Source organism: Leptodactylus fuscus, chromosome 1 (assembly GCF_031893055.1).
Source record: "Leptodactylus fuscus isolate aLepFus1 chromosome 1, aLepFus1.hap2, whole genome shotgun sequence".
Classification (NCBI taxonomy): domain Eukaryota; kingdom Metazoa; phylum Chordata; class Amphibia; order Anura; family Leptodactylidae; genus Leptodactylus; species Leptodactylus fuscus.
In genome coordinates, this window is record NC_134265.1 from 314,035,806 (window position 1) to 314,047,633 (window position 11,828).

Here is an 11,828-nt window from a genome sequence, read left to right on the forward strand (position 1 = left end):
AAAAAAAATATTTTGTCTGGGTTATGTTTATTTGTTCAATTACTTTTGAGCTCCTAAAATGTGGAGTGTTTGTAAAGAAATGTGTACAATTCCTATATTTTCTATCAGATACTTTTGTTCAACCCTTCAAATTAAACGTTACAATCTGCACTTGAATTCTGTTGTAGAGGTTTCATTTCAAAACCAATGTGGTGGCATGCAGAGCCCAACTCGCGAAAATTGTGTCACGGTCCAAATATTTCTGGCCCTAACTGTATTTCCGCTGCACTTTTTGGCTGTGGTTCACTATATGGGGTCTTAGCCTCAATCTGGCTTTTACGCTTTTCCCACATGTCACAGGTTGTAGTTAGGGGTTTTAAATGTAATTATTTGCAGATCATATCGATACCTGATACAATCCTGATTTTCATAACTTTACAACCTATTGTAAATCTATTGTCCTTGATGTTGTTTCGATGTTCAGTAGTGTATAATCTTTAAAAAACATTCAAACGATTTTCCAGGCAAATAATATTGATGGCCTATTCGTATTATATATTGTAAAATATATTGGGACCCTATCCCACCATCCACCCAGCTACGTCCATCACACTTCTCTACATTGATGGCCTATTGTTAGGATGGATCATCAATATCAGATTGGCGGGGGTCCAACACCCAGGACCTCCACCTTTCAGCTGTTCTCACCAGCTGCCATACAGAGAACAGAGCTGATTGCGGATAGCGCTGTTTTCTGCGTAGCGGCTGTGTTGAGTTACTGCAGCTAAACTCCTTTACATGTGAATGGGAGCTTATCTGCAGTAGCTCAGCACAGTCACTACACACAGAACAGAGAAGAATGGCCGGGGTTCTGAGTGTCGGACCCTCACCACACTAATATTGATGGCCTAAGAATAGGTTAGCAATATAAATTTATTTGGAAAGCCCCTTTAAAAAAATATCCCTTGCACTCATCACCTTCTAAAAAGGTAAAAAAAAAAAATTCTTCATAGTCATTCCAATGCCCCGTTGCTTTGCATGTCTCTATAGCATGTCCTCCAGCAACATGTGACTGCTGCAGACAAACACTAGCTTGGTGGTGTTAAGCGGCTGGACACCTCTTTTACATTTATTTGCACAAAACACTTAAGGAGGTTGTCAGGGGCCACACGGTGGCTCAGTGGTTAGCACTGCAGCCTTGCAGCGCTGGAGTCCTGGTGTTCAAATCCCACCAAGGGCAAAAAACTATCTGCAAGGAGTTTGTATGTTCTCCCCGTGTTTGCATGGATTTCCATCCCGTATTCCAAAGACATACTGATAGGGAAAAAATGTACATTGTGAGCTCTATGTGGGGCTCACAATCTACATAAAAAAAAAAAAAAAAAAAAAAGCAGCCCATTCATTTCTATGGGGAGCACACGTATGCCGGCTCCCATAGAAAGCAATGAGACCTGCTTTAAACGCTGCTGATTCGGAACGTTTACACGTTCCAAATCAGCCAGAGTAACCTCCGTGTGAAGGGGCCCTTAAAGGGGACTTTTCATGTCCTCAGGCACACGTGGTTTTATATACCGCTAGAAAGCCGACAGTGCACTGAATTCAGCACACTATTAGCTTTTCCGTTATGTGCCTCTGGTGAAGAGCTACCGTAGCCATTACTGTACCTCTTCACTGTCAGAAGGGCGTTTCTGACAGTTTGTGAGGAGGAGGGGCGTTCCTCACCACTCAGGTCATGGCTGGGTGGTAAGGAACGTCCCCTTTGACAGTATAGCACTATGGACTCTACTGTCAGGTGGTGCGTTCTTAACAGACTGTCAGAAATTCCCTTTTAACAGTGAAGAGCTACGGTAACGGTACAGATAGCGCTTTACCAGGGGCACACAACGGGAAAGCCGAGGGGCACAAATCAAAACCTCATCAGTACTTTGCAGGAAGAAGAGGTAGGTATTATGTTCTCTTCACCTGGAGACAGTAGTGTGGTTAGGATTAGAGATGAGCGAACAGTGTTCTATCGAACTCATGTTCGATCGGATATTAGGCTGTTCGGCATGTTCGAATCGAATCGAACACCGCGTGGTAAAGTGCGCCATTACTCGATTCCCCTCCCACCTTCCCTGGCGCCTTTTTTGCTCCAATAACAGCGCAGGGTAGGTGGGACAGGAACTACGACACTGGTGACGTTGAGAAAAGTAGGCAAAACCCATTGGCTGCCGAAAACATGTGACCTCTAATTTAAAAGAACAGCGACGCCCAGCTTCGCGTCATTCTGAGCTTGCAATTCACCGAGGACGGAGGTTTCCGTCCAGCTAGCTAGGGCTTAGATTCTGGGTAGGCAGGGACAGGCTAGGATAGGAAGGAGAAGACAACCACAACAGCTCTTGTAAGAGCTAAATTCCAGGGAGAAGCTTGTCAGTGTAAGGTGGCACTGACGGGCTCAATCGCCGCAACCCAGCTTTCCCAGGATCCTGAATGGAATACACTGTCAGTGTATTCCCGTATACCCGATATATACCCCCGATACCCGTTCCAACGGTGTGCCCCCCCACCTTCACCCCAGAAATACCCTGCAAGTCCCCTAGCAATAGAATTGGGGCTATATACACCAACTATTTTTGCTACTGCCATATAGTGCCATTGTCTGACTGGGAATTCAAAGAATATATTGGGGTTACGTGCACCCACAATTTTTACTACTGGTATACAGTGCCAGTTTCTGACTGAGAATTCAAAGAATATATTGGGGTTACAAATACCCTCATTTCTTGCTACTGCCATATAGTGCCAGTTTCTGACTGGTAATTCAAAGAATATATTGGGGTTACGTGCACCCACAATTTTTACTACTGGTATACAGTGCCATTGTCTGACTGGGAATTCAAAGAATATATTGGGGTTATAAATACCCTCATTTCTTGCTACTGGTATATAGTGCCATTGTCTGACTGGGAATTCAAAGAATATATTGGGGTTACGTGCACCCACAATTTTTACTACTGGTATACAGTGCCAGTTTCTGACTGGGAATTCAAAGAATATATTGGGGTTACAAATACCCTCATTTCTTGCTACTGCCATATAGTGCCAGTTTCTGACTGGTAATTCAAAGAATATATTGGGGTTACGTGCACCCACAATTTTTACTACTGGTATACAGTGCCATTGTCTGACTGGGAATTCAAAGAATATATTGGGGTTATAAATACCCTCATTTCTTGCTACTGCCATATAGTGCCAGTTTCTGACTGGGAATTCAAAGAATATATTGGGGTTACGTGCACCCACAATTTTTACTACTGGTATACAGTGCCATTGTCTGACTGGGAATTCAAAGAATATATTGGGGTTATAAATACCCTCATTTCTTGCTACTGGTATATAGTGCCATTGTCTGACTGGGAATTCAAAGAATATATTGGGGTTACGTGCACCCACAATTTTTACTACTGGTATACAGTGCCAGTTTCTGACTGGGAATTCAAAGAATATATTGGGGTTACAAATACCCTCATTTCTTGCTACTGCCATATAGTGCCAGTTTCTGACTGGTAATTCAAAGAATATATTGGGGTTATAAATACCCTCATTTCTTGCTACTGGTATATAGTGCCATTGTCTGACTGGGAATTCAAAGAATATATTGGGGTTACGTGCACCCACAATTTTTACTACTGGTATACAGTGCCAGTTTCTGACTGGGAATTCAAAGAATATATTGGGGTTACAAATACCCTCATTTCTTGCTACTGCCATATAGTGCCAGTTTCTGACTGGTAATTCAAAGAATATATTGGGGTTACAAATACCCTCATTTCTTGCTACTGCCATATAGTGCCAGTTTCTGACTGGTAATTCAAAGAATATATTGGGGTTACGTGCACCCACAATTTTTACTACTGGTATACAGTGCCATTGTCTGACTGGGAATTCAAAGAATATATTGGGGTTATAAATACCCTCATTTCTTGCTACTGCCATATAGTGCCAGTTTCTGACTGGTAATTCAAAGAATATATTGGGGTTATAAATACCCTCATTTCTTGCTACTGGTATATAGTGCCATTGTCTGACTGGGAATTCAAAGAATATATTGGGGTTACGTGCACCCACAATTTTTGCTACTGGTATATAGTGCCAATTTCTAACTGGGAATTCAAAATGCGCAAGGCTCCCGGAAAGGGACGTGGACGAGGCCGTGGGCGAGGTCGGGGGAATGGTTCTGGGGAGCAAGGTAGCAGTGAAGCCACAGGGCGTCCCGTGCCTACTCCTGTGGGGCAGCAAGCATTGCGCCACTCCACAGTGCCAGGGTTGCTTGCCACATTAACTAAACTGCAGGGTACAAACCTTAGTAGGCCCGAGAACCAGGAACAGGTCTTGCAATGGCTGTCAGAGAACGCTTACAGCACATTGTCCAGCAGCCAGTCAGACTCTGCCTCTTCTCCTCCTATTACCCAACAGTCTTGTCCTCCTTCCTCCCAAAATTCCCAAGCTTCACAGAACAATAACTCCAACTGTCCCTGCTCCCCAGAGCTGTTCTCCGCTCCTTTCATTGTCCCTCAACCTGCCTCTCCACGTCACGATTCCACGAACCTAACAGAGGAGCATCTGTGTCCAGATGCTCAAACACTAGAGTCTCCTCCATCTCCGTTCGATTTGGTGGTGGATGACCAGCAACCCACCCTCATCGACGATGATGTGACGCAGTTGCCGTCAGGGCATCCAGTTGACCGGCGCATTGTGCGGGAGGAGGAGATGAGACAGGAGTTGGAAGAGGAAGTGGTGGATGATGAGGACACTGACCCGACCTGGACAGGGGGGATGTCAAGCGGGGAAAGTAGTGTGGATGTTGAGGCAAGTGCAGCACCAAAAAGGGTAGCTAGAGGCAGAGGCAGAGGTCAGCAGCTTAGGCGAAGCCAGGCCACACCCGGAATCTCCCAAGATGTTCCAGTTCGTACCCAGCCCCGAAAAACTCCCACCTCGAGGGCACGTTTCTCGAAGGTGTGGAGTTTTTTCAAGGAATGCGCCGAGGACAGATATAGTGTTGTCTGCACAATTTGCCTCTCGAAATTGATTAGGGGCTCTGAGAAGAGCAACCTGTCCACCACTTCAATGCGCCGTCATTTGGAATCCAAGCACTGGAATCAGTGGCAGGCAGCAACGGCAGGACAAAGGCCGCCTGCCTTTCACGCCACTGCCACTGCCTCTGCCACTGCCTCTGCCTCTGCCACTGCCACTGCTGACTGTGCTGGCGATGCACTCCAGAGGACGAGCCAGGACACCACTTCATCTGCCTCCGCCACTTTGTTGACTTCTCCCTCATCCTCCCCTGTTCCTGTCTTATCTCCTTCTCCTGCACCATCAAAGGCACCATCAGGCGCTTCTTTACAACAACCCACCATCTCTCAGACATTGGAGCGGCGGCAGAAATACACTGCTAACCACCCACACGCGCAAGCCTTGAACGCCAACATCGCTAAACTGCTGGCCCAGGAGATGTTGGCGTTCCGGCTTGTTGAAACTCCCGCCTTCCTGGACCTGATGGCAACTGCGGCACCTCGCTATGCCGTCCCTAGCCGTCACTACTTCTCCCGGTGTGCCGTCCCCGCCTTGCACCAGCACGTGTCACTCAACATCAGGCGGGCCCTTAGTTCCGCGCTTTGCACAAAGGTCCACTTGACCACCGACGCGTGGACAAGTGCATGCGGACAGGGACGCTACATTTCACTGACGGCACACTGGGTGAATGTAGTTGAGGCTGGGACTGCTTCCCAAACTGGCCCGGTGTACCTCGTCTCCCCGCCTAACATTCCTAGCAGGGACACGAGAAGAACACCCCCCTCCTCCTCCTCCTCTACCGCCTCCTCCTCCGCCACCGCCTCCTCTTCCGCCACCGCCTCCTCCTCCGCTGTTAGATTGACCCCAGCTACGAGTTGGAAACGTTGCAGCACTGGCGTTGGTAGACGTCAGCAGGCTGTGCTGAAGCTGATCAGCTTGGGGGACAGACAGCACACTGCCTCCGAGGTGAGGGATGCCCTCCTCGATGAGACGGCAATATGGTTTGAGCCGCTGCACCTGGGCCCAGGCATGGTCGTTTGTGATAACGGCCGGAACCTGGTAGCAGCTCTGGAGCTTGCCAGACTCCAACATGTTCCATGCCTGGCCCACGTCTTCAACCTAGTGGTGCAACGTTTCCTAAAGAGCTACCCCAATGTTCCAGAGCTACTGGTGAAAGTGCGGCGCATGTGCGCCCACTTTCGCAAGTCGACAGTAGCCGCTGCTAGCTTAAAATCTCTCCAGCAACGCCTGCATGTGCCACAACACCGGCTTTTGTGCGACGTCCCCACACGCTGGAACTCAACGTTTCAGATGTTGAATAGAGTGGTTGAGCAGCAGAGACCTTTGATGGAATACCAGCTACAAAACCCTAGGGTGCCACAAAGTCAGCTGCCTCAGTTTCACATCCATGAGTGGCCATGGATGAGAGACCTTTGTGACATCCTACGGGTCTTTGAGGAGTCCACAAGGAGGGTGAGCTCTGAGGATGCGATGGTGAGCCTTACAATCCCGCTCTTGTGTGTTCTGAGAGAATCCCTGATTGACATCAGGGATAACTCAGATCACACAGAGGAGTCAGGGATAGCATCCGATCCGTCACAGCTGGAGAGTAGGTCCACACATCTGTCCGCTTCATCGCGTTTAATGGAGGAGGAGGAGGAGGAGGAGGAGGAGGAGGAAGAAGAGTTGTCCGATGATGTGATGGTGATACAGGAGGCTTCCGGGCAACTTCGAATCGTCCCATTGTTGCAGCGCGGATGGGTAGACATGGAGGATGAGGAGGAAATGGAGATTGAACTTTCCGGTGGGGCCAGAGGAGTCATGCCAACTAACACTGTGGCAGACATGGCTGAGTTCATGTTGGGGTGCTTTACAACCGACAAGCGTATTGTCAAAATCATGGAGGACAACCAGTACTGGATCTTTGCTATCCTTGACCCCCGGTATAAAAACAACATCTCGTCTTTTATTCCGGTAGAGGGGAGGGCCAATCGCATCAATGCTTGCCACAGGCAATTGGTGCAGAATATGATGGAGATGTTTCCAGCATGTGACGTTGGCGGCAGGGAGGACAGTTCCTCCAGTAGGCGACCAAGTTCTCACCGGTCCACACAAACGAGGGGCACACTGTCTAAGGTCTGGGACACCTTGATGGCACCCCCTCGCCAAAGTGCCGCCACAGAGGGTCCTAGTGTCACCAGGCGTGAGAAGTATAGGCGCATGTTGCGGGAATACCTTTCCGACCACAGCCCTGTCCTCTCCGACCCCTCTGCGCCCTACACGTATTGGGTGTCGAAGTTGGACCTGTGGCTTGAACTTGCCCTATATGCCTTGGAGGTGCTGTCCTGTCCTGCCGCCAGCGTCCTATCTGAGAGGGTGTTCAGTGCAGCCGGTGGCATCATCACTGACAAGCGCACCCGTCTGTCAGCTGAGAGTGCCGACCGGCTCACTTTGATAAAAATGAACCACCACTGGATAGAGCCTTCATTTTTGTGCCCACCTGTGTAAAGCACCCCAACATGAAACTCCATGTCTGTACTCAACCTCTCCAATTCCTCCGCATCCTCATACTCATCCACCATAAGCGTTGCACAATTCTGCTAATACTAGGCTCCCTCCAACATGATTTCCCCCAACTCTGCTGGTTAGAGGCTCCCTCCACCCTGATTTCCACCAACTCTGCTGGTTAGAGGCTCCCTCCACCCTGCTTTCCCACAACTCTGCTGGTTAGAGGCTCCCTCCACCATGAATTTGCCCAAACTGGGCTGGTTAGAGGCTCCCTCCACCATGAATTGGTCCAAACTGGGGTTTTTAGAGGCTCCCTCCACCATGAATTTGCCAAAACTGGGCTGTTTAGAGGCTCCCTCCACCATGAATTGGTCCAAATTGGGGTTTTTAGAGGCTCCCTCCACCATGAATTTGCCCAAACTGGGCTGGTTAGAGGCTCCCTCCACCATGAATTGGTCCAAACTGGGCTGGTTAGAGGCTCCCTCCACCATGAATTGGTCCAAATTGGGGTTTTTAGAGGCTCCCTCCACCATGAATTGGTCCAAACTGGGCTGTTTAGAGGCTCCCTCCACCATGAATTGGTCCAAACTGGGGTTTTTAGAGGCTCCCTCCACCATGAATTGGTCCAAACTGGGCTGGTTAGAGGCTCCCTCCACCATGAATTGGTCCAAACTGGGTTTTTTAGAGGCTCCCTCCACCATGAATTGGTCCAAACTGGGGTTTTTAGAGGCTCCCTCCACCATGAATTGGTCCAAACTGGGGTTTTTAGAGGCTCCCTCCACCATGAATTGGTCCAAACTGGGTTTTTTAGAGGCTCCCTCCACCATGAATTTGCCCAAACTGGGCTGTTTAGAGGCTCCCTCCACCATGAATTGGTCCAAACTGGGTTTTTTAGAGGCTCCCTCCACCATGAATTGGTCCAAACTGGGGTTTTTAGAGGCTCCCTCCACCATGAATTGGTCCAAACTGGGGTTTTTAGAGGCTCCCTCCACCATGAATTTGCCCAAACTGGGCTGTTTAGAGGCTCCCTCCACCATGAATTGGTCCAAATTGGGGTTTTTAGAGGCTCCCTCCACCATGAATTTGCCCAAACTGGGCTGGTTAGAGGCTCCCTCCACCAAGAATTGGTCCAAACTGGGCTGGTTAGAGGCTCCCTCCACCATGAATTGGTCCAAATTGGGGTTTTTAGAGGCTCCCTCCACCATGAATTTGCCCAAACTGGGCTGGTTAGAGGCTCCCTCCACCATGAATTGGTCCAAACTGGGCTGGTTAGAGGCTCCCTCCACCATGAATTGGTCCAAATTGGGGTTTTTAGAGGCTCCCTCCACCATGAATTGGTCCAAACTGGGCTGTTTAGAGGCTCCCTCCACCATGAATTGGTCCAAACTGGGGTTTTTAGAGGCTCCCTCCACCATGAATTGGTCCAAACTGGGCTGGTTAGAGGCTCCCTCCACCATGAATTGGTCCAAACTGGGTTTTTTAGAGGCTCCCTCCACCATGAATTGGTCCAAACTGGGGTTTTTAGAGGCTCCCGCCACCATGAATTTGCCCAAACTGGGCTGTTTAGAGTCTCCCTCCACCATGAATTGGTCCAAATTGGGGTTTTTAGAGGCTCCCTCCACCATGAATTTGCCCAAACTGGGCTGGTTAGAGGCTCCCTCCACCATGAATTGGTCCAAACTGGGCTGGTTAGAGGCTCCCTCCACCATGAATTGGTCCAAATTGGGGTTTTTAGAGGCTCCCTCCACCATGAATTGGTCCAAACTGGGCTGTTTAGAGGCTCCCTCCACCATGAATTGGTCCAAACTGGGGTTTTTAGAGGCTCCCTCCACCATGAATTGGTCCAAACTGGGCTGGTTAGAGGCTCCCTCCACCATGAATTGGTCCAAACTGGGTTTTTTAGAGGCTCCCTCCACCATGAATTGGTCCAAACTGGGGTTTTTAGAGGCTCCCTCCACCATGAATTGGTCCAAACTGGGGTTTTTAGAGGCTCCCTCCACCATGAATTGGTCCAAACTGGGGTTTTTAGAGGCTCCCTCCACCATGAATTTGCCCAAACTGGGCTGTTTAGAGGCTCCCTCCACCATGAATTGGTCCAAACTGGGTTTTTTAGAGGCTCCCTCCACCATGAATTGGTCCAAACTGGGGTTTTTAGAGGCTCCCTCCACCATGAATTGGTCCAAACTGGGGTTTTTAGAGGCTCCCTCCACCATGAATTTGCCCAAACTGGGCTGTTTAGAGGCTCCCTCCACCATGAATTGGTCCAAATTGGGGTTTTTAGAGGCTCCCTCCACCATGAATTGGTCCAAACTGGGTTTTTTAGAGGCTCCCTCCACCATGAATTGGTCCAAACTGTGGTTTTTAGAGGCTCCCTCCACCATGAATTGGTCCAAACTGGGCTGGTTAGAGGCTCCCTCCACCATGAATTTGCCCAAACTGGGCTGTTTAGAGGCTCCCTCCACCATGAATTGGTCCAAACGGGGGTTTTTAGAGGCTCCCTCCACCATGAATTTGCCCAAACTGGGCTGGTTAGAGGCTCCCTCCACCATGAATTTGCCCAAACTGGGCTGTTTAGAGGCTCCCTCCACCATGAATTGGTCCAAACTGGGCTGTTTAGAGGCTCCCTCCACCATGAATTGGTCCAAACTGGGTTTTTTAGAGGCTCCCTCCACCATGAATTGGTCCAAACTGGGGTTTTTAGAGGCTCCCTCCACCATGAATTGGTCCAAACTGGGGTTTTTAGAGGCTCCCTCCACCATGAATTTGCCCAAACTCTGCTGGTTAGAGGCTCAATCCACCCTGATTTTCAAAACAAATGTTGGTGCCAACCTCAACTTACTACAAGGGCCAAATTCACTGCTGGTGACAAGCTCTCCTCACTGCAAGTGCCAAATACACATGTTTCAAGGTGTTTTCCTACTGTCTGAGAGGTGGTATTGAGTGTGTAAAGTGTGTAGTTGTTAGGCTGTGATGTTGGGGTAATAGAGGGTCTTTGGTGTGTTAGATGCCCCCAGACATGCTTCCCCTGCTGTCCCAGTGTCATTCCAGAGGTGTTGGCATCATTTCCTGTGGTGTCATAGTGGACTTGGTGACCCTCCAGACACGGATTTGGGTTTCCCCCTTAACGAGTATATGTTCCCCATAGACTATAATGGGGTTCGAAACCCGTTCGAACACACGAACAGTGAGCGGCTGTTCGATTCGAATTTCGAACCTCGAACATTTTAGTGTTCGCTCATCTCTAGTTAGGATCCCTGACTTAGGGGCCTGGTCGCAAGGTCGACCACTTGGACTCCTATAACACTGAGGACTTTCCGGCCGAAAACAGAACAAACTGAGTGATGGGGCTCGAGGTGGGCCTGCTGCCGCTGCACCAATAAAATGACCATGACTTAATCTGGCCCATACCTGTGTTTGACACCTGTGTACTAGAGGATCATCAAATGGGCTCAGATTTAGATACAGTAATAAGCCCCAAATACAACAGATATTTAGGAAAAAGACAACCCAATTTGGGGCGAATTTCTTCGATCTATTTCTTATGTGCACATGCACAAGTCACCTATCAGACCTATGTCTGATAGGTCATAGGTTGGGAATGAAAGTAAGTGATATCAGATCAGATATCAGTCTGGTGATATCTGCTATATCTGCTATCTTGTGATTTCTATCGTTACCTTCTCAATGGCTGCCTGCTAAAGCTTTCAGTGTAATTTTCTTATTTCTGTTCCCTTAGTTTCCGATATTCTATTTTTACTCACACAGTTCTCTGCACTTTACATGGACTGTACCTAACATGATGTACTTTCTAGATATAAATGACTCTTGCAGAAGACAATTTCTCTAATGTATTCTGTCTGCTATTGCAATGTACAGATATTTAAGATATTTTAATTTGTCCCTTTATTTTAGACATTTTACAATTTCAGTTTCACGGCCCTTGCTTACGACAACTTTATTCATGTAAACTGGTCAAAATTTTGCTCTTTTGCTTAAAAGGGGTTGTCCACTTTCAGACCTTCAGACTTTCAATATTGAGAGACAAATGTTATGGTTTGTATATTAAAACGTTGTACAATTTTCCAATATATTTTCTTTATCAATTTCTCACAGTTTTCTAGATCTCTGCTTACTGTCCTACATTCTGTTACTTCTAGTGGATAAAAGTCTGATCATGGTCATGTGATGTACGGTCTATGGTCATGTGATTTACGGTCCATGGTCATGTGATGAGCACACAGGTGCACTGCTCGTTATAGTCACAGCACAGTAATCAGACAGCTGCCTGG